Source organism: Adiantum capillus-veneris, chromosome 1 (assembly GCF_014529385.1).
Source record: "Adiantum capillus-veneris isolate H3 chromosome 1, ASM1452938v2, whole genome shotgun sequence".
NCBI classification, from domain to species: domain Eukaryota; kingdom Viridiplantae; phylum Streptophyta; class Polypodiopsida; order Polypodiales; family Pteridaceae; genus Adiantum; species Adiantum capillus-veneris.
Window position 1 is genome coordinate 128140024 of NC_140931.1, and position 10660 is coordinate 128150683.

The 10660-nt window shown below is 43.7% G+C and overlaps 1 pseudogene; it reads left to right on the forward strand.

Moving 5' to 3' along the window:
* Positions 1-8922: 8922 nt before the first annotated feature.
* On the forward strand, positions 8923-10390 carry LOC147465537 (uncharacterized; annotated as a pseudogene).
* Positions 10391-10660: the final 270 nt, after the last annotated feature.

Sequence of the window (10660 nt, forward strand, 5' to 3'; positions counted from 1 at the left end):
TCCTATGTGATTCTGCACTGGGTGTTTATGGGTAGGGTTTTGGATCACGGACCTTAGGGAGAGTGGCCTATTGGTGTTAATAGGATATCCCTCAAGTTTTGTAGCGTTTCGAGAACGTCTAATGGGTATTTGGCTCATGGAAGCGTTGTAGGAAATCTCCTCCTGTGCACAATAGTACGCTGTAACTTAGACATTGGGTAGAGACCTTTGTAGGAAGTAGTCAATAGTTGGTCAAGTGTAGGTTGACACCCTATGCTTGCTTCCACGCGCCTGTGGATCGAGCTTCGTCCTTAGCTGACCATTCTTGTTAGGTGAGTTCTCGTTGTGTTGACGTCCGTCACGACGTATCTGCCAACAAAAAGTTAGGATATACATATGTGCTTCTAGACCTATCTCAATAGGGGACCAAAAGGAGAAATGATTGCATCTCAATAGGGGTCCAAAAGGAAACGGTTTACCAAAGAGTAATGTGCAATAAGTGCTTTTAGATTTACCTTAGCAAGGGACCAAGAGGAGAGATGGTTACATCTCAATAGGGGTCCAAAAGGAGGTAGTCTATCAAAGAGCAAGGTGCATATAATGGAGATTAAAAGACCTTAGGGTTAACTTCATTAAAGACCTCCAAAAGTTAGTGTTCAAAAGTCTTTTGACCTTAGGCAAGCTACGAATGACCTTGAGGTGGGAATCCTACCCAAGCATGAGGTACTTGTTGGCTTGCTAACTAAAGTGCTTAAAGTGTTTGTGGGAACCTTGCCCAAGCTTGAGGTGATTCTCATGCTTAAATGACTAAGGTTCTTGAAGTGTTTAATTCAAAGATAAACTCTTAAGAGGCATAAACGACTTCCATGCTTAATTGACTAGGTGCTTGACGTGTTCATCAATTCAAACCAAATGACTTAAGAATCATAAAAGACACATGTCAAAATCCTCCACATGTGGCCCTCATGATGTGCTTCAATCCTATTGGATAGGAATTAAAGAGGTCCAATGAGAATTTAGATGTATAAAAATAAATAATTAAGTTATTTATCTCAAAGAGGAAAAAGAGGATACATGTCCAAATGATATAATCAAATAATACGCGAGAGAGAGAGAGAGAGAGAGAGAGAGAGAGAGAGAGAGAGAGAGAGAGAGAGAGAGAGGTGGACCAAGCTTGAGAGGGGGTATACTCTCCCACACACACACGCACACACACTCACAATGTGGAGTGCAAAGTGCAAGAGCTCCATCTCCTTCTCCAAGCTTGTTGAGAAGTTGAGAGCCTACATTAACAATCTTGGCTATAAAATGCAAATTCAACCAAGAGCCATGCTTCATTGCTTAAGCTTGCCATCTTTTGCATCTTTATTACTATGCTATTATGCTATGCTAAGCAAGAAGAGTGATGATAAGTGAGGAACTATTTCTTTCTCCTATGAATGATTCATCTTCCTCTTCCCTACCCTCAGTCCCCGCTAGCTCTCTACACCTTCGAAGGTTTTTGAGGCCTTGGGACTGAGGCTTGGGATAGTTAATGCTTCTTGAAAAGTTTATGTTATTCTCGTGATGCATGAAGCTTTCCATCTTCATAGCATCAACAAGGTCACAAGGAACACAAAGATTGTATTGTAGCAAGTCTCTCTTGATGGGAGAATCTATAATACAAACGCTGCTTGGAGGGGGGACCGGCTCCAAGAAAATCCGATCCTCAACTATTGTCTTGTTCTCTTTTTGGAGCAGTTTCGAGAGGTGATTACGCCATAAGAAGCTGGTGCAAGGCTGAAGGCGGTATGCCAGGATATAAGTAAGGATTTCTCCATTTTCATTGAACAGTTTGAAGCCTGTTGGAAGCAATTACAGGTTGCTACTGGGGTGAAAAGAAATAAATATTTAAAGCTGTCAAAGCTGCTAGAGTGCTTGCATCCAAGGATTAGGGAAAAGGTTGAAGACGGTGAAGATACCTATAAATACATGGTCTATCTGGAAAAGATGAAGAGTAGAAAGGCAAAGCGGAAGCTAGAGCTGGGCGTGTGGAAGCCTGCATATTATGTGCCTTTTGTGGAGGTAGCAGAGTGTTCTTTGGTCAGACCAAAGGTGGTTCCAGTTGTTCGGAGTGCAGAGACTGTTGAGGTAAGGCCTATGGTTGGTTATGTTCCTTGGAAATTTCCGGTTTGTGATGTGCATGTGCCGAGGGTGGACGAGCTTGTCAACGAGGAGAAGCTCCATGTTGAAGTGAACCAAGAGGCAAAAGCAATAGCAAAGGTTGAGGTTCCAGTGCGGATTAACGAGGTAAAGCCTTCTTGTGGAAAGTTTGCATGAAAAGGTAGCAAAAATGCAATCGGGTTGTAGATACCGAGGGTTCAGAAGCTGATGGAGAAAGTGAGCAAAGTCTTGACGATGGGCAAGCTTTTGTGGAGCAGTAGGCAGATAAAGATGCAGATACGGAGTCGGTACATCATGCCGGTGATGATGAAGATACAAGCTAGAATTGTTGGGAGACAGCGACAAGGATAGAGCGGATGACTCCACATCCTATGGCAAGGAGACGGAGTCTGACGAACCTGAGCTGGTGAAGGGAAAGCTGCCTTATTATATGTTTGATGATATGGTAGTAGCCCATGTTCAAGGAGAGCAAGGAACAGAGCAAGACGATGTGTATGATGAAGACCAAGTGGAGCGGTCTAGGCCTACAACTGATGGTATGTAGGTAAAGGTGATGTGTGGTGCCATGCTAATGGCCATGCTGATGAAAGTGGCGATCGAATGTGCCATGGTGGTGCAACAGGTGAAAATTTTTGCAAGGAGGGATAGAGAAACCATGCCTAAGGAGGAAGATGAGGAGGATGAAAAAGAGAACAAGTTTCTCTCTCCCTTGGGGGAGCATGATGCAGTGGAAGAAGAGGTGCTTGAAGAGCAGGCAATTGAAGCTGAAGAGCAGATGGTGCTGATTGACCTTGAAGAGCCGGTTGACAAGGAAGGGCTCGATGATGCTCGAATTGAGTGTGTGGCCAAAGAGGAGGTTGTGTTGCCAAAGACAGTTGAGATTCCGATGCAGTAGACATTGGTGGAGAAAGGATATTACCAGGCAGTGGCTTTGCTTCCATTGAAGGTATGTAGTTATGGTTGATGAATATGATGGTAGATATAGCTACCTTGTGGATGATTCAACAGATGCAACGGTCTATGGTTGAGGCCTCCACTTTATTTGGTTGGGAGAGAGGGTCAAACATGTGTTGGAGCTCTTTGTCAGGTACATGTTCTTTTGAAGATATGCTTGGTGCTGCTTGGTATGGAGTAGGCATTTTTCACAGGGATGCTTGGAGTGTTGAAGCCAGGTTATGGGCGGCTTATGTGCTTGATGGTCTATGTGCTGGGGTACGACACTATCGTGCGCAGTTACAGATGGGTGGAATATACCAAAGTTAGGTGTTTGATCTAGGTGGAAGCTATGTGATGCAGGGGGTGGGGCAACGCACTTGAAGGTTTGGCAGTAGGATGCAATAAGACTATGTATATATGGTTTTTGTTTTCTCGTAGTGTGTGCAAGGTTTTACAGTTAGAAGGTGAATAAAGCTCTTTTTTGGTTGAGCATAAATGCTCAACTAGGGGGTGGGCAATGATGGTGCAGCCAAAGTGTGTCGACCATAGAAGATGGCATGGGCAGATATGTGCAAGCTAGTAGAAGTATGGCAAAGGGCTAGAGCAGCTATAAAGATCATGGGCAGACAGGTAGCAGTGGATATGTATGGCTGATGCGGTTTATAGGCCAAGAAAGGTTCCAAAAAGGGATAATTTGGTCAGTAGGTGAAGGAGGTGCAAGGTGCCGTATTTGGGTCCAAGAATGTAGAGCTTGAAGTGATGAAGGAGAATGTCCAGACGGCTCATCACACCGAGCTACGGAGCCCAAGATATTGAGGTTTGAAGGTGCGATGTATTGTAGATTCTTGCAGGACAGGGCAGTTGAGGATAGGTGGCCCAAGTGGATGTCAATGTATAGGTGCATAGTGCTCAGTCTATGGAGCCTACCTGTCTTTTCAGATTGCTGATCAGAGCTACCGATTGGAGTTTTTGGCCATTTGAAATTTTGTTGGGGGCTAGGTTGGTGCCCACCTGACCGCATGGGGAGTCGTGGCATCTGGTGTTTTTTGGATCGCGATAGAGTTTGAGGATGTGCTATGCGATGTGTGGAGCTAGCAGGAGTTGACTGCTCATCAAACGGAGCCCGGAGCAGGAAGTTACAACAGTCGTAAAGTTGGGTGCATTTGTTGGGCCATATATGATTTTCTCGGTTTGTGTGGCCTCGGTTCGGGGACTCAAAGAATCTTGAAGTGCGGCTAGAGCTGGGGGTTTTCAAGTCAACGTAATGAAAGTTTGGCCGGGCATTACAGTTTGGCAATCTGACATTGGAGCAGGACGTGGGAGCCAGGGAAAGAAGGATAAAAAAAAAAGGTTTTTATATATTCTTGGGACAAAAAATTTGTACTTCAGGGGGCACATGACCCGTAACTGCCACGTGGAAATTATCTCATATGCATTGGATGGGGGCGGACTCACGGGGTATTTAATCGAGAAGGTGAACCCATTGTAAGCATCAACAAGGGAATGAGAGCTCCCTTTGGTGTGCAGCGATGGCATCCCGTATAGGGCGCTGTTTGTGGTGGTGCGCGCCCGAGTGGTGAAACGGTGCGGTGGTTTTGGCCGGCGGCTCTGAGCGAGCGCTGGTGGTGCGAGTTGAAATGGGCGATGGTGGCGCTCTCGAACAGTGACGATGTGGTAGTCCTTAAGGGACTAGTCCTGCAGGCCAAGGCCGCCCACTTTTTTAAAGGCACCCCCCTCGCCCCCCCCCCCCCCCCCCCCCCCCCCCCCCACACACACACACAATCGATGTCGCTAGTGCTTGGGTAGGGAGGGGTCCCGTGGCAACAAGGAGGAATACACACACACACACACACACACACACACACACACACACATATATATATATATATATATATATATATAGAGAGAGAGAGAGAGAGAGAGAGAGAGAGAGAGAGAGAGAGAGAGAGAGAGAGAGAGAGAGAGAGAGAGAGAGGCAACCCAAGTGGCTTATTCCGCCAAAAGGGTCAGTGAGCCAGAGAGGGAGAGAGAGTTCGAGAGGGCCCAAGGCCAGTATCAAATGAGAGAGTGAAAGAAGGTGTTCGAAGGCCCAAGAAGGCAAGTGCAAGGGATGAGCGGGCGGACAAAGGGCCAAGAGGTGTGCAACATGCAATTGTTTCCAAAAAAATGGAGTATGCCAAGTGCTAGCAATGCAAAGATAGTTCTAAATGAATCTCAAAGAGGACTGAATGAGCTAGAGAGCTCACCTTTTTTCTTTTTTTGGGTCTCCTAGACACCCCTATAAAAGGATGTACACATTAATTTTTTTAGGATTTTTCCTTAGGTTTTTTTTGGGGAGAGCCATTGGGGGTTTTTGCCAAGGTTCGTGCCGGCAAGGTGTTGGTTGTACAAGTTGTTGTATATGCGAGAAGGCTATTATTGCTGTCTCTGGGTGTCATTCCCCCTTCCCCCTTCTCTTCTCTGCTTGTGTGTACGTGTTTCCAGGTGTGTGTCGACGTGTGTGCCTCCCAGAAGTTGGCCGTGCACCGAGAGATAGAGAGAGGTTGTGTGCATGTGGAAGGCTATGAATTGAGCAGAGTGGAGTGATCGGGTCTGTTTGGTGTATTGCAAGGTGTGTGTACGTATGGTCGTGTGCAAGCGGTGGTTGGCTTGCGGATAGTGGTGAGTTTTGAAGGTGAACTCTAGTGGATTGGGGCACTCTGTATACCCTAGGCTATAGTGAAGCATTGTGTTGTGTGCTGGGTGTGTCCCCCTTTCCCCCTCTCCACCATCTTCATGGAGCCACATCTTTATAGGAACTTAGGGATTCACTTCTTTCTTGTTATTTTGATTCCTCCTCTCTTATTGGAGAGAGTCTTCTTTTGGCAGTCTCATCAAGAGGCCTCCTAAACTCTCTCCTCTTGGAGAGGAAGGGAAATCCCATAAGCACAAAGTTGTTGGGTAACTTCAGCTTGCAAAGTAAGCACACCCCCCATAGATTGATGCAACCTAGTAACAAAATAATTGATAAACATGGGGGTAGCATCACTAGCACCTTCATGTCCAAAATCAAAGTTATCAATGTTCATTCTACTCTCTTTGTTATTGTCAACCATGCTAATTATACTTATGTGTTTACTTAGTAGTGTATCCTTTGGCGATTCAAAACCTTAGTTGCTACTCCTCTTAGCCTTTGATAATAAACACTTAAATATCTACACCCACGACTCGAATTGGTTAATTATAAAGAGTAGTGAAGTGGGTCTATCATAGCAGAATTGCCGATGGATAGCTCCTTTTAGACTTCTTATGGCTCAATAATGGTAAAGTCATAGGCAAGTCTAAAAAGACCCCATTATTGAGACCAAAGCTCCGGAAGTGTACACCATATCCCACATAGTGGGCTGAACAAAACCGATAATAGATCCCAGTCCCACTTACCCTAATATAACTAACAAAATCAACCATTAATAGGCTACTTAAGGACCTCTCTTCGTAAGCAAGAAAAGAAAAACCAAATGCTATGATACCAATGTAATGGAAATGGCATATGAACTTTGAGAATAGCGGAATTAAGAGAATTAGAGTGAGCTTTTTTGTGAGATTACTTTGAGAACATAGAGGGTGAACCTAATTGATGGTAGCAGCATGAACATAGTACTTAATTAACTTGGCATGAACAATACTTTTGCAAGAGAGAGATTATTATAGAACATGACAATAGTTGAGGACCGGATTTAGTTGGATCCGGTCCCCCCTCCAAAAGGTGTTTGTATTATAGATTCTCCCATCAAGAGAGACTTGGTACAATAAAATCTTTGTGTTCCTTGTGACCTTGGTGATGCTATGAAGATGGAAAGCTTCATGCATCACAAGCATAACATAAACTTTGCAAAAAGCATTAACTATCCCAAGCCTTAGCCCCAAGGCCTCAAACACCTTCAAAGATGGAGAGAGCTAGCAGGGATTGAGGGTAGGGAGGAGGAAGAAGAATCATTCATAGGAGAAAGAAATAGTTCTTCACTTATCATCACTCTTCTTGCTTAGCATAGCATAATAGCATAGTAATGAAGATGAAGAAGATGGCAAGCTTAAGCTTTGAAGCATCACTCTTGGTTGGATTTGCATTCCATAGCCAAGAGATTTGGTGTAGGCTCTCAACTTTTCAACAAGCTTGGAGAAGGAGATGGAGCTCTTGCACTTTGCACTCCTCACCATGAGAGAGAGAGTGTGTGTGGAAGAGTATACCCCCTCTCAAGCGTGGTCCCCACCTCTCTCTCTCTGTCTCTCTCTCTCTCCTATTATTTAATTATATCATTTGGACACGTGTCCTCTTTTTCCTCTTTGAGAGAAAGAACTTAATTATTTATTTTTATGCATCTAAATTCTCATTGGACCCCTTTAAAGCCTATCCAATAGGATTCAAGCACATCATGAGGGCCACATGTGGAGGATTTTGACATGTGTCTTTTATGCTTCTTAAGTCATTTGGTTTGAATTGAACACTTCAAGCACCTAGTCAATTAAGCATGGAAGCCGTTTATCTTTGAACTGAACACTTCAAGAACCTTAGTCATTTAAGCATGAGAATCACCTCAAGCTTGGGCAATGTTCCCACAAACACTTTAAGTACTTTAGTTAGCAAGCCGACAAGCACCTCATGCTTGGGTAGGATTTTTTGGGGTGGTAAAGCCCAATGCGCTTGAGTGTTGGGAGGCCGGAGACTACCAGGAAGTAACACTGACCATTCATTCTACATAAAAGAATAAGGACTCATAACCCTAACACTATTGTGTTTAGAGTCTATCCAAAACCTGTGTCTCATCTCTTCTCCTCTCTTCTCTATTGCTACACACACACACACACACACACACACACACACACACACACACACACACACACACACACACACACACACACACACACACTTGCACGCGCACTTCAATTGGTATCAGATCTCAGGGATTAGGAGCACCATCGGAGCTCAACGGCGGGGAGGCAGGTGGACAAGCAGCAAAAACTGCATCACGTTTTTGCAAATATGTTTTGGCCTAGCAAAACGTCTTCATTCAAGCTGATTTCCTCCTTTCCTGATTGTTTTTTGGTCCTTTTCAACTTTACAGAAGAAAGTTTTCTCAAAATCTTCACCAATTTTGAGAGACATCACTTAGATTGCCTGTAGGTCGTGAAGTCGAAGCTGTAGATTTTTATAGATCTGTTTTGACCTGTAAAATAGCTTATTTCAGGTTCATTCCCATGATGCCCAACCATTTTTGCATGGTCTACAACTTTGCAGAAGAAAGTTTCTGCAAATTTTGCACAGTTTGAGTAGTTCAGACAGCAGGGTGGTCTACCCTCGTCTATATGTAACATGGGGTCCAACTCAAGGGATCAAGGGTGGGAGTGAAAAGTTGGATCAAGATTCAATGAGGACCGTGGATTTTTGCAGCGCCGTGCAATTGTAATCTCTGCACAAAAAGTAATCTCGGCACAGCCATCACTTTCGGCGGCGGGGCCCGGCGCCTTTTATTTGTGCATTGAAGTGAAGCTTAAAGTACATTCTTCCATTTATGATTCTTGCAAGTATGCTCAGCATTCACTCAACCTACTTTAAAGAGTTTAACTCTCGACTCACATCAAAGTAATGCAGAGACCCACACTGTATGTAATCTCGGCACACTGTGTGTAATCTCGACACAGGGCAGAAAAACTGGCCTCTCTCTTTCCCTCTCCTTTGCGAGCGCGTACACACACACACACACACACACACACACACACACACACACACACACAGAGTAACATTCACGCTCACGGACGGAAAGAAGTGTGCTCTCTCATCCAATCACCCTCAATTACAACCAAGTGATGGATTGGGATCAAGCAAACATGGAAGGTGATCATATGCTTGAAGAGTTGTTTGATGAGGATTCAAGTGATGCGAGTAGTGAAAGTATTGATGGCGACTTCGAGGTACTCCATGAAGAAGGTGATGCTCTTGGAGAAAGCCGGCCTCTTGAAGATCAAATGGTTAAGGTATTTCCGGATCCAAATCTCTATGTGTCCACAACATATTTTTCCTTTCACAGAGAGGCATATAATTACATGATAAGAGTGCTTTAAAGTGACCTCTCCACAACATTGGAGACTCTTAAAACCTATGACTCTAGAGACATGTTGGATTTGAAGAAGTGGCGCAAGATGAAGGATGAGCTTCATGTTGGGCTTGATGAGGATAGAAGGCTTTGTTTATATTTGGGAGATTCGAAGCCGATGAGAGTTCCGTGTGTTGAAGATTGGGAGGATATTGTAAAAGTTGCCCATATTGTTGAAGGATCAAAACACCAAGGGTTTAATAAAACCCTAATTTCCATCAAGTCCAAATGGTGCATTGAAGTTAGGAAGCATGGTATATCTACCATATACATTAAAGAGTACATAAGTGCTTGTGGGTGTAGCAATGCAACTAACGCTTCAACTTCAAGATCATGGCGTCAAAGAATGTACCTGAATAAAGAGCCTTCAAATGTGATCACTACAAACATGTCCGATGTAGAGGGGCGCCTAAAGACCATCATGATCGAGCACAAGACAAGGCTAGTGATGGTCCGTTCTTCCAAAAAATCGGGCACATTAAAAACTGTGATTGATTATATATGTCATCGAGGTGGTGCGCCTCGACGAAGGGGAGATAAAAAGAGAACAAGGACATCAAAGAAATGTGGTTGTCCGTTCAAAATACAAGTGATAACTACCAATGGGAGTAATGATGTTCATATTTATCTAAACACTAGTCACAGTGGTCATGTTCCAGGTTCAAGAAGTGATATATATCACTTGCCCGTCCATCCATCCGTAATTGAGTGTTGCATGGAAGATCTCTTTGATGTTGGAAATGCTCGATATGTTGCTTCTATGTCTTTGTCAAAAGAAAGATTTCACATGAAGCGAGCCTCCCTTCTTGATTGTACTATCTAAAGGTTCTTTATGATACCGCATGAAATCAATATCTTGTCTTATCAAATGCGTTATCGAGGTAGCACTTTGACTTGCCTCTTTAGTAAATTGCTTTATACAGAGGATACCCTCTAAGTGATCAAGTTGATACAGGTCGCGTATCAGATGATGACTGGGTTTCTATGTATACGGAGGCTATGAAATTACGCGAAACCAACAAGGTAATGTTTTGTCATAAGTCATATAGAGTAATTCAAATTTATTTTCTTCTTACATTCAAATTATGCAGGTGGTTTATTGCCAACCATACAATCCGTCGGCAGTTAATGACAAAGATAAGCCTTTTATCTTGATCATCCAAGATGACTGGATGCTGTAAATGGCCAAGCGATTCTCTACAAATAACTCATGGGCTATTGACAACACATTTAAAACAAACATATATGGTTTACCATTATATGCTGCAGTGTTGCCAAACCAACAAGGTGTTGGCCTACCAATTTGGTTCATGCTGTGTACGACAGATCCTGGCTGTCATCATGACGTCATTGCTTTAAAGTTGACAATTGCTGTAGTCTTTGAGAGGATGGGCCACATTCGTCCGTCAGCTATTGTGATTGATAAGTCACAACAAGAACTAGAGGCTATA